We start from the raw sequence: 13004 nt of genomic DNA on the forward strand, positions 1-13004 counted from the left end.
CACGATGGATCAGTGGATCCATCCTACTAAATGACTACACCTCAAATATTGATTAGTTGTGGCAAGCAGAAGTGTCATAACTGTGTAGGCAAATTGATTATATAATTAAAAAAAATGTATATGCATAATTTAAACAATTACAAAAAGTATACATTTTATTTAGCTCTATAAACCTACTTAATCCAATTTAAGAATCAAGGAGGTCTGAAGGATTGTTTGGAGCAAGGCAAGTATCAGTTCTGGACAGGGTGCCAATAAATTCAAAACTCGCAAACCCAATTCATCGACTGGAGGCTGTACCAGTAGCACTGAGTGAAAGGCAGGCCAAAATTACTGAACGTACATACACACTGACACTCACACCCACACAGGGCTAATCTGGATTCATTAGGTAACCTAACCTGCAAGGTGAGGGACTGTGTAAGAAAACCAAAGTACTCTGATAAAAATCCACATTGACAAAGAACAGAATGTGTAGATTCTGTGATCACGCAGTGATCAGATCCAGGATTCAAACCAAGTACACTAGATCTGTGAGAGAGCGAGTAACCACTTTACCCCTGTTGTTCCATAAAATACATATATCCAATAAACATTCTATGAAAATAAACAACCCTTATGTGAAAAATCAGAGAACAAATAGTAGAAACACATAATATGTTAGATAACAGATCCCAATATGGGCAGAGATAGCAGCAGGTGGACCTTGTAGACATCTTGTAGTTGGGTATTTCACGCTCTTAAAAAGTAAACTAATGGCATTGAAAATTCCAAGTATGGGGATGTGGCACCACCCCACCCCAAATTATCCATCATGGCCACCTGAGACATTGGCATATTAGTATTTTGTCCACCAACGTCTTCCTTCTGAAAGAAATCTACTGTGTTAACTTAACAAAAATGACAACTGTGTTGAAATAAGCAAAAATGAAAACATTATCAGCATTATAAAGGATCTAAAAGCAATAATATACAGGATCCAAGATTACTTCACAGTGTTTTTGAGATGTTTTTGTCTTTGTTTTAGCTTTATTTGTCTTTCTTTATGTTTTGATATTCATGGCATTGTGTGCTAATGGCATAATGAGTGGTGGCAATGTATAGTGCATTTGAGAAAACTCTTTGAGACCAATTTACTAACCTTTTCCTCTTATTCTGCTGCTTATGATTTTTGATTCTTTCGTTAAACAGTTTTTTTCATTGTTTGATGTTCTTGTTAGATTTATATGCTATATCTATGGCATTGCTGTCGAGGTACTGTTTAACATCATCTGTGCATGCACTTCGACACATGTGATGTCTTATAAATTCATGCTTACGGCTTTACTGAAAGATAATAAAAAAGGTAGGATGGCAGGAACTGTGGACCAAGATGGGGTTCCCTAGCAAATATTTATTAATTATGATTTGTTTTGAGGACCAAACTGACCTCCTCTCCCACTACTTGGTTCCTGAAAGTCCTGTACTTCATTAAGCATAAGCTGTTCACTTTCACTGATCTTGCACAAGTCTCTTTACAGACTTTAATTATCATTATCATTCATACTTTCTCTGCTGTTCTTTTTCCGGTTTTCTGTGGTGGCGATCTGCCCCACCACCACCAGATCACAGCACTGTGCTGTCCCTACATTGATGGATTGAAAGCCAGAGGTCCAAACAACCATCATCATCAAATTATTCCATGTGAAGCCTGAAAACCATAAGGACTGATTGAGATCATTTATGTTAGGTAGAATGCCTAAAGGGGGCTGGATGGTCTTGTGGCCTGGAACCCCTGCAGATTTTGTTTTTTTCTCCAGCCATCTGGAGTTTTTTTTTGTTTTGTTTTGTTTTTTATGTCCTCCCTGGCCATTGGACCTTACTTTTATTCTATGTTATTTAGTATTGCCTAATTTTCTTTTTATAGTTGGTCTTTTTTCTCTTTCTTCATCCTGTAAAGCACTTTGAACTACATCATTTGTATGAAAATGTGCTATATAAATAAATATTGTTGTTGTTATTTCATTGTGCTCATTGTTTTCTACATGTGTTTGCTAGTGATCTGAAATAATTTTGAATCTTTTGTTCCATCTGTTGTGTCTGTCTAGGGTTTGTTGAAAACAACAAGCACACAACTCTCTCATTTTCATTCTGTCTGTATAGTCTACTGATCCTGAGCCAATTGGCAACTTTCATATTCTGTGTTCCTATGGGTATCTGCCAGTTTTAATGCTTTCTTCTCTTTTCTTTACAAGCAGCAAATGCACACTCTGATGGTGGCTGCAGTTTTTCTGGTGTCCTGTGCAGCTGGTCAATCCTGCCGTAGCATTAGCGATTGCGTCTGTTTCTCTGTCTGCATGCTTCCTGTCTTATAAGAACAGCTATTTGGTTAACACAGCTAGTTTCTGGACGTGTCAAGCCCATAATTATGTTTGTTTTTGATTTTTTAACCCTTTATTGTGACGCTATGACTTCTGTCTTTTTGGGTTATTATTCCTGACATTGACTTGTGCTAATCATTGTAGGAATAATATTGTATTAACATTAAGATTTCCCAGGTACCCTGTTTTGTTGTAATGAAGGTGACTTTTAATGTTTTGCTCCTATTTTAATTTTGCTTCTCAAAACAATATTAAGCTTAAATAAAACATGTTTTTCTTTTTTAATTGCCCAGCTTGATCACAGTACTTGATTTAGACACCTGTGTTCGAAAAGATTTACTCATTTTGGAAGGAAAATTATTTTTTGAGTTGGTTTAGCAATATGAAATATGACTTCAGTTATTTAAGAAATAATTACAAAAAAACTGTAAACTGATTTTGATGCTGGTCATAGCATAGAAACAGCATTCACCTGTGTTGTAAATTATGTTGGAACAGCCTTGGATGGAGGGAATTCTGTAGTCATCATGCTTTTATGTTGAAGTACCACTTGTGATATACTTACTGCCATTGCCATCAGAAATACAAAAATAAGAATAATAGTTGCCAGATCATTTTAATAGAGATGAAAGGATAATAGGAGATAATTCTCTTTACCATTTTGCCACATATGTTTTTACAGCAGGATATTAATTCCGGCCAAGACCATGCAACAGCACCCAACCAGCTAATGTACCACTACCATTGTATCATATGTTGAGACCTCGATGTAACAGCCAATTGAGTGCCTGGAAAAAGGTAAGGTTGGCATTCAACTATACAAAGTTAAAAATCAAGTACAATTAGTGGCACAAATATACCTAACCAGCAGAAAATACACTGTGATTTCCATCATCCTTGTCCAATTATGTTCAACATGTGCAGGTATAGTGTCCCCAGCTACTTGTGTTTACTCCAGTTTCTGTTTCTCTTTATTTGATATCAGAAATAAATCATTAATTTTCATTCATATCTAGATGCTACTAAGGTGTATGTGTCAATAAAACTAACTGCTGTAAACCTTTTAATTAACTGCTTATTAGTAAAGAGTGAATCCTGCTGAATTTGCTTTGCCTCAAGTTCTGCAAAATCAGGAAAACGTTCACAAACTTTGATAAACTCCACAAAATGCATTGAAGTCAATTGAGAAGGAGGAACTAAACTTGTTTTGAGTTGATTATAATCATGCAGTGGTCTTTTAAGTGTCCCTAAGAGCTACATAAAAGTCTACCAACTATGCAGAAATGATTATTGTGACCTGAGCTCTGAGGCAGCAGTGCTAACCACTGCGCCTCAAACAATGAAAGATGCAGACAGAACGAATACCACAAACAAATAACAACAAAATGACTACAAACTAGCAGTAAGTAAATAAAATATTGATCATTGCACTAACATGTGCGGCATGGGACTGGCATGTTCCATTGTTTGAAAACCGCTGTTCTAGGCACTGCAGGAATGTCTTATTTGTTTCTCATGTACCTGTTCAGATGCTTCACACTTTGTTCAAACATCAAGAAGAAAAAAAAGCCCTGTAAGCAGCAATAAATGTTTTATTTTTATTATTTCACAACATGCTCTGTGTTTTCTGATGAGAAGAGGGGTCCTCTGAGATGTTGCTGAGCACGTGGCTAATTTGCATGCATTATTGCCCGTGCAGTCCTGAAGCACACAGGGGATGAGTGTTTTATATGGCTGTACTCATAATATTTTTTTTAAACAAACACAGGATGAGAATATGGCAGAGTTTCTCAACGTTTTTGACTGAAATGACCAAGGGTGGAAAAATGAGTGCGGGGAAAAATATTTCATAGCACTGTTAAGCACTTCAGTGGCTGATAAAGGGATGGCTTTGGCACATATTGGTAGCTGAAACTGCGTTTTTTTCCTTCCTTTCCTTACTTGCGACCCAGCGATGGCCACATCAGCAACAATCTTACAGTAGGCATGTGTAAATGTGCTACAGTTCAATGATGACACACTGACCTTACAAAACATCATGGGGCACTTGGGGAAAAAAATGTTTGCCCAAGTTGGCTGCACTAGGAATTTCCAGGAAAATATTTAGCAAACAAAATGTCACTGGTGTCACAGCATATTCACTGCAACAAATGCTTTGACGAATTTCACTGATCAACATTACTGGTTTACTGAAATGACATAATAAATTAATCCAATTTTATGTTGAATTCAGGAAAAAATATTTTTTTAATGAGTGTTAATTCTGTAAATAGTAAAACAATGCTTTTGCACTTAACTGCACTGTTGAAAATAAGAAACATTCTCCCATGACGTCATGTTGTTTTTCTTATGTTAGAATTGAAAGTGTGGCTATTGACATCCTTGTTATGTTTTTTTCCCCTGGCTTGTATTTACCCAATGTTTTATTGCTGCTTTTGTTAATTTTCCGTTATCGTGTTTCAATCCTTTCTATTATTTCTGTGTGTTTCACTGTATTTGTTTTTGTGTTGTTAATGTGCTGAGCTCCAAAAGGCAGAGCCACCTTGACAGCACATCGATAGCCATGGATATTGTTGATATAAAAGTAAGGCCATGTCTATTACAAACACAAACAAAAATTACAATAAAATTGTATTAAACACCCTAAAAACTTAACACAAAAAAGCAAAAAATAAACGGAAATGGATTCCTGAATGTCTAAAATTCATATCCATGACATTACTGTTCTAAGGCTTCCATGAATGTCAGCAACCGAACAGAAAATTGTATTGCTTTGTTTTTTGTTTTTTTCTTGTGAAGTCACTTCTTTTTTCACTTTTTTTTCTTACAATCGAATGACATTTTTATATGTTCCTATACTATATATAAATATATAAGAAGTGAATAAACTACTAAGTGTGTTTATATCGTCTTCTGTTTTATCACAGTTTATTTTTTATTAATTAGTTTCCTGCCTCATAATAGACATTTTAAACTCCTGTTTTGCTTTTATTGTAAATTATAACATTTTTCTTTGTTGAAGGATATAGTCGTTGAGGTAGGTATAGATAATGATAATGTCAAGCTTCTTTATCTATCTGAAATTTACATTAATTATGATTTTTATCTTTGCTAGTGTGCGTTTTATAAAAGAAAATGTTAATTTGATGACTCAAGCATTCTCTTCAGCTGCAAAGCAGGGGGCAGTTATGTTGAATATAGTATTGACACAGAATGCCATTAATCTATTAAGATTTAACACAACATAAAGGCATTCAGAAAGGGAGAGCACAATTTATTTTAAAAACTTTGACCTACACTCTGTGATGAAGAAGGAAAACCTAAGCACTATAAAGTAAAAAATACACATAACTGGTTACTTTTAATGCTGACTTACATTCTCAGAAGTAAACAGCTGGCCTCACTGGAGACAGCAACAAAACATTACAGACATTATATTTGTTATAGCAAATGCAGCAGCAGGCAATTGTCTTGTTCGTGCTGATATTCAAGCAGATTCCAGGTTTTGTGTGCTTGTGCATTCTCCCATTATACTGATAGCTGGGCAGGCTTGCTTACCTTTCTCTTTCCACAGGGTGACAGCTATTTTAAAGCTTTGATTCTTTGTTTAGAAAAAGCCTGTTCAATTGACTATTACCACATTTCTTATCAGAACACACATTTTCTGACTCTCTGCCCCTCATTGGTTTTGAGCTAACAGGTTTTTTTATTCAGATTCCATGCACTGACATCTTGCCCCACTTGATCGCAGTTGGACACTTCTAGCTAAAGGAAAATGTTATAACTGTATCCTTACTTTTGCTCTAAACTCTTCCCCTGTATCTGCTAAATCGTCCTTTTATTCCATGTGGCATCTAACTTAAAGTGGCAAGCATATTTCTGGGACTAAAATGTAATTAATAGGACATCTGCAGAAAAGGTGGCAGGACACTATGCTGAAAGTACAAAGGTGTGTGCCGCAATATACAATGTTGCATCTGTGACATGAATCTCAGTGCTTTGACAGGTTCAATCATTTGCTTTACAATATCTTTGTATTGTTGTGCTTAAAATGTCGATTATGTGTAATTTTTATGTGTAGCATTCTAATCCTGGGCATGCTTTTTGTTGTTGTGAAAGAAAATTGAACTGCTTGCATGCTACTAAGGGTTAAAAGCTGTTTTTACTATAACGGCAGGTTATTCATACAGGCATCTGTCATGAGACAGGTTGCAGTAAGCTGACCTAGGACAACTTCCTTCTTTATGAATGCATCCATTAGACACAGGAAAGATGACTTTTCCTTCTTTAGGGCCCCATTTACAATGTACGCAAAATAGAAATGGTTAGCCATTGCACACAATGTAAGATGAAATGCTTAGATAAACATATTGTGCTTATTGATAAGTAAGGGGAAGAGGGAGGGAAGAAAATTATTAAAAGTCGCGTGAAACAATGGAACTTTGCTCTTGTGCTTTGCAAAGCATGAATCCATGTACTTATCTGTGACTGAATAAAGACTGATTGATTGAACTATTCCTGTCTTCCTCGGGGGTTACTTCCACATTGCTATGACATGGCAATGTGATTACAGTCAAAGTAACTTCACATACTTTCTTTATTCATTGAAACGCTAGTCTCCATCATCATGAAATTTAGCCAGTACTCTTCCATTACTGGCATATATACATGATTGCAGGAGATGAGTTTAAAAATTAAACCACAGAGAAAATCTCAATAATAAATTAAGCTCTGCCTTATAGTATAAAAAATAACAAATTTCTATCAAAATATTTACAGCATAATTAAATGTTATAAAGAAGTGTAAACATGATCAAGACTAACATTTGTTCCTATTAAGGACTTGTGTTTTGGAGCTATCCCAACTGTTTTTGTTATTTCCAACCAGTTTAGAGTAGTGGGGATATTCTGGTAGTGCTGGGCACTCTGAACTGAATGTCAGCACATTTCAGGGCCTCCTCATGCACACATCCACATTGTCATACCAGGCTAAATGAGAGTTTCCAAATAAACAAACAACTTTTGTTTTACATTGTGGCTTTTCTATAGAAATCACCAATTTTGTAGCATGAATATCTTACGGCTAATTACTAATATACTTATGTTTTCAGCAGCAGTTTGTTAAACAGGACAGGCATTTTCTGTTATAAGTACTAGAAAGTCATTAGTGTTGCAAGTACAATACCAAGGAACTTTACAATTACAGCTGCATGGCACAACTATTTACATGTTTTTTTTTACAGGTTAAATGACCTGCTTAGGGTCACCCCATAGGTCACAGGTGGTAAATGAACTAGTAATCCTATGCTTATGATGTAAATTCCAGTAACACTATACTGTACTGTCTGCACACAGACAATGACTGAACTGATATTCACAGATAACCTTCTGGGGCCTCATTTATAAAACTTTGCATGAATCTGAGCATGAAAATGTGCGGATGCCAGAAAAAATAAGAAAATATATACGCTAAAATAAAAGTCAGATTTATAAAATGTGGTGTAGGCACATATCTGCACAATTTACCCTTTGTAGCTGACAATCACCTTGTAAATGCGCATACATGCACGCACCTCAAATACATCCATATATGAAACATGCTAATTAGCCTCATACATATGCAATCATGACCCCACAGAACTTCTTTGGCTGGTAGTGCAGCATTCCATGTGAGGAATCGAGACACCTGCATTCAAGAGTATCTGGCTGCACTCCACAACTGAGAGCGCAAGATCATGCAAGGAATTATAGCACTTCTCCTATGCATTCTGGGGGTCAGGAAATATCATGTAATGACATGATTGCTGTTACAATGAATAGTACAGAGTATATGAAAAACTGAGAGTTACCTTACCAATAAGCCAGTCACCACGTACAGCATCATCACATCTGTCAGCAGTGTTTTACCTCAAAGTAAATGAATCACAAGTTGACCCATGCCATTCAGACATGTTTGTTAGTCTCATATTCTCATAACTTGCGAGTAAATTGAATGTCACTACTCACGGTTAACAGAAACGGCTCCATTCTCAGTAGATGCCTTTATTGTAATATGAGTGCAGTAAATTGCTCCGATTACATTTAGAGAACTAGACAATGTTGCTGATTGCCTTTAAAACATGTTATATGTGCACCCACACCAAATGAAATCTGGATGTAGTGCCTCGCTGGTCAGTTAATGGCTTCTAGCACAGAGAGCATGATGGAGTGAAGATTGGGTGAGGTATTTCTGACCAGTCGGCAAGTTCCCCAAGAAGTGACAGATAGCTGACTAATAATCAAAAACATTCCTTAGTGCAAATATGCAGCATCGGCCATCTTAAGATGGAACTAAAACACAATCTGTACATCATATTTATCACTTTTGAGGTGTAATATCTTTGTTGAATTGATGCACATTATAATATGAGCTCGATGATAAGAATTATTTTATGTGTGAGTTGTCGTTTAGCTGGTTTGGCTACATTTCCCTACTTGACCAAGGGCGTCATCATTTCCCTGTTTCACCGAAATGTTGCATAAGCTGTGAAAGGCACTATATAGGCGCCCGACCCAACACAGACTGAAAATGGAGGCACATGTAAAAATAAAAACAAAAGATTTATTTTCTTTCACATCACGTCTTCTCCATATCCCTTAGCTACCGCACAATCCCACAAAGCACCACACAAAACAAATCAAAAATATTCTTCTTCCTCCACTCCTCCCAGGCAGCTTCGTCCTCCTCCTCCCGACTCTGGCACCTCGAGAATTGGCAACAGGTTGTTCTTATAACCCACCCAGCAGTGTTTCAGGTAATAATTAACCTAATTCAGACTGCACTTCCAGGTGTGACTGCATTCCAGCCCATACGGGCTCGTTAAGCCGTGTAGCTCCTCCTGGTGGTGGCCATGGAGCCCAACATGGCTGAGCCCTGAAGTCTCACACTTGTGGCCCCAATGTAATCCAGGGGAGTTGCCACCACACGTTCCAAGGGACGTGCTGTGCATCCCATAGGTGCTTCCCCCAGATCCAGTGCCAAAGGAGCATTTCGTCCGAGCATGGTACCCGGCCATCCACCACAAAACATGTGTCAGAGTTGACATAAATATACGCATGCCCCCCTGTTAAGTTTTTATAAATCCGACATGTGCATGGGAAGTTGTGTACAAATGTTTCCTGACTCTTTTTATGTGTATGCAAGCTTCATAAATGAGGCCTCTGGAGCTGTGAGGCAGGAACACAAACTGCTGAGCCACTGTCTAACCACCATAGGAAATGTCTGTCATATTTATCAAACATGAGCTGCAAATATAATAATAATAAACTGTCATTTTATTCCTATTTTATAGATAAAGACTACAGTAACTGAACACGTAACTGTTTTTTAAAAAAAAAAGTGGAAGTGAATTTGAAGTTTGATTATGCAAGTCAGTACTGTAAATTTGCAATTACAGAAACATTTGCATTAATTGTGTTGGTCTGTAATCATTTCTCAGTATGAAATAAATATTGCTTGTGACTATGGCAAATGTTGAGACAGCAGGGGTCTCTTCACCAATTCAAGATGAATGTTTCTCCACAGATTACTGTTGCAAACAGTATATTACAAGTAAATTAGCATTTTGCAGATTTGCTGAGCTGGAGTTTTCAGGAAAGAAAAAAAAAACACTTGAAAATGTTTGGCTGCATCAAGTGATTCTTGCTACTTTCTCAGTATAACCTACACGCCATACATACTAACTCAACCACAGTTAATAAAATAAAGGAAACAGCAGCCGCTCCATACTGCAGCAGTCCACAGTAATGTCCAAAATGCAGAGCATAGTATTCCAAGGTGACATCAAATTTAGACTTTATTCATTATTTAAAACTTTGTTTCAGTGCTGCATAATCTTTAATTATCTAATTTCTTCCATAAAAAGCATATTACATTTACAGGGTGTTCCAGATCTAATTATGCAGATCCAGATCATCTGGATGACTTTGATTTATGCAGGGACTATTCCAGTTTGGCACAAAGACGATTCTTCATGTCGTCAGTTTGCACACTTCTCAATGGCCCAGGATTTTTTGGGTGATTTTCTATGTAATAAATTTAATAAGTTATAGCATAATGATAACTGCATAATTAGATCTGGACCACCCTATACAGTATTTGCTCATGGTTGGGAAAGGAATTTTCTCTTAACATCTCAGGAAAGCAGTGGCAGGCAGCCATGCATAGAATACCTGTATATTCTAGCTCTATATGCGCAAAGCATTCAATCATTCAACTTAAAATCTTTTATAGAGCACATTTATCTCATTTAAAATTGTCCAAAATGTATCCAGGCCAAGATTCAACCTGTGAACGTACTCTAGCTCCAGCCTCACTGAGCCATATGTTCTGGGTGTGCACCAAATTAACATCATTCTGGACCAAAATCTTTGAATCCCTACAAGATGGTTTTTGGTGTCACAATCCCTCCTAATCCATTAATACAGTAGCTGTGCTTGGCTTACTCCCAGAAGGGCTTAAAGTGGAGAAGGACATCTTGATTGTAATTGCCTTAACTTCACTACCAGCACATAGACTTATCTTGCTCAACTGGAAGATCCCAGCCCATTTGTTATAAGTCAGTGGGTAACTGATGCTCTACAATATTTAAAATTGGAAAAAAATCAATTCTTGCTTAGTGGCTCTGTTCAAAAGATTTTTTTAAATATTGCAAGATCTAATTAATAAAAGTTTAGAATAAGCATTTATTTCAGGGGGAAAATGACATTTTCCCTTCATTGTTGCTTTTAAAGATTTGCTCTGGCTGTTGGGTCTCCTCTCTTTCAATCAGTTGGGGGCTGATTTCTGGTATGTTAAGTTCAACGTGATTGTATGTAATCTTATCTTCTTATTTATGAAGTATAAGTTATACTTAATCATATGGAATTTTATTTTCATCAAATAAAAAAAAAGTATTTGCTCACTACCTATACACTTTTAGAGAAACAGCCATCTTAGAAAATATGTGCCTGGCATTATCTGAAAGTCAACGGTAATTACAGAAGATTTATATCACATAAAGCAACAACACTGATAATGTGCACAGTGTGCTGACGTCATCCCTGCCCGTGGATTTTACTTTGAGTTTAGTGATGTGTGTGAAACTTAAGGATCAGTAAGTAAATATTTAGTTGGTTTTGTTAAGAGAAAGTAAGAGAGCGAGTTTCACAGGTAAGGAAGGAAGAGGTGTAAAAGATTACGACATTGCAGACAGGACAACAAACAGTAATGCAAGGAGAATCATAAAGGTATCAAGCACATTTTAAAAGGAAGATGTTTAAAAATTTATAGTACAGTTATGCTGGGTTTGAAAAAAGGAAGTGCCAGAGTCAGTAAAGCAATGTCATATATTAAAAATCGTTTGCCTTTATACTATAAGATTAAAGAATAAAGTAAAAGAATTGGAATTACATGTAACTACACATAACTTTGATATACTTCAATAAGAATAACTTAAACCTGATTAAATAATAGAGATGGTCATGTAATAATTTCTTATACAAAAGTATGAATGTACAGTACTATGATGACGAAATGGTCTTTGTCACAAGCCGTCCTTATGTTTTCAGTTCAGTTTTTAGAGATTAGTTAAAAGTGACTAAGCATTACAAATAGATTGGAAATGCCAATTTATGTTATTATGAAATGAGTGGAAGAAATGTGGTAACTGCAATGTGTACACAAAAAGTAGAAAAATTCTATTGTCATTCCTTAGTTACATAAGGAACAGAGCTGTAAAATAAGAGGCCTGCAAATAGTAATGCTTACTTTTAATGTGCCTTTAGTCAGTGCTGTATGTACTCTGCTCTGCTCCCTTTCTCATTACATTGTCCTAGTTGTGCATTTTTTGCTATGTTTTGCTTTGGTGCGTAGTCCAGCTGATTAATAAAACTCATGCAAATACACTAACACAGTGTGATGAATGGCCAGGACCATTACCCAGCCGGGTGGAATGATCGAGGGGGAGAACATGTTTGGAACATTATCTCCCCTGAGACATTAGAGGGCAGTCCCCCCTGGATCGCTACAGCACCACGGATCCCCACAGGGTGCTTCCAGGGGGTGCTGCAGGTGCAGCTGAGTCCTGAGAGGAACCACTTCTGCCACACCCGGAAGTACAGCCAGAAGAAGGTCGAGAAACACCTGGAGCACTTCTGGGTGCACTGCTAAAGGAGCTGCCTTACCATCAGTCAAGGAGCCAGTCGGAAGGTGGAGGACAAAGCTTGTGGAAGAAGGAGTGGAAACTGAGATGAAGAAAGTGTTGTGTTGTATTTGTACTACTTGTGCTGTGAAGTGGGGAGAAAAAGAAACCGCTTCCCCACTGAAGAATAAAATGTGTGCTGTATTGAACTTGTGTCTCAGCCTGTTTGTGTCGGGGTTTGGGGAAAGGTACTCCCCCTGGTGGTCCACAACAGAAAGAACAAAATTATATTTTTGTACTTGGCAACATCTATATATACAGTATAATTCACTAAGGCAAGATAACCATAGAAAGCACGCCGGAAGGGGCGTGGATCCACTAAGCCGCTGACAAGTGAGACACCTATGGAGCACGCAGGAAGGAGCCACGCCCACCAACTCCAAGACCATCGGATACGAAGACAACTGGCAGGGCCACGCCCACC

This window comes from Polypterus senegalus, chromosome 11 (assembly GCF_016835505.1).
Source record: "Polypterus senegalus isolate Bchr_013 chromosome 11, ASM1683550v1, whole genome shotgun sequence".
Lineage (NCBI taxonomy): Eukaryota > Metazoa > Chordata > Cladistia > Polypteriformes > Polypteridae > Polypterus > Polypterus senegalus.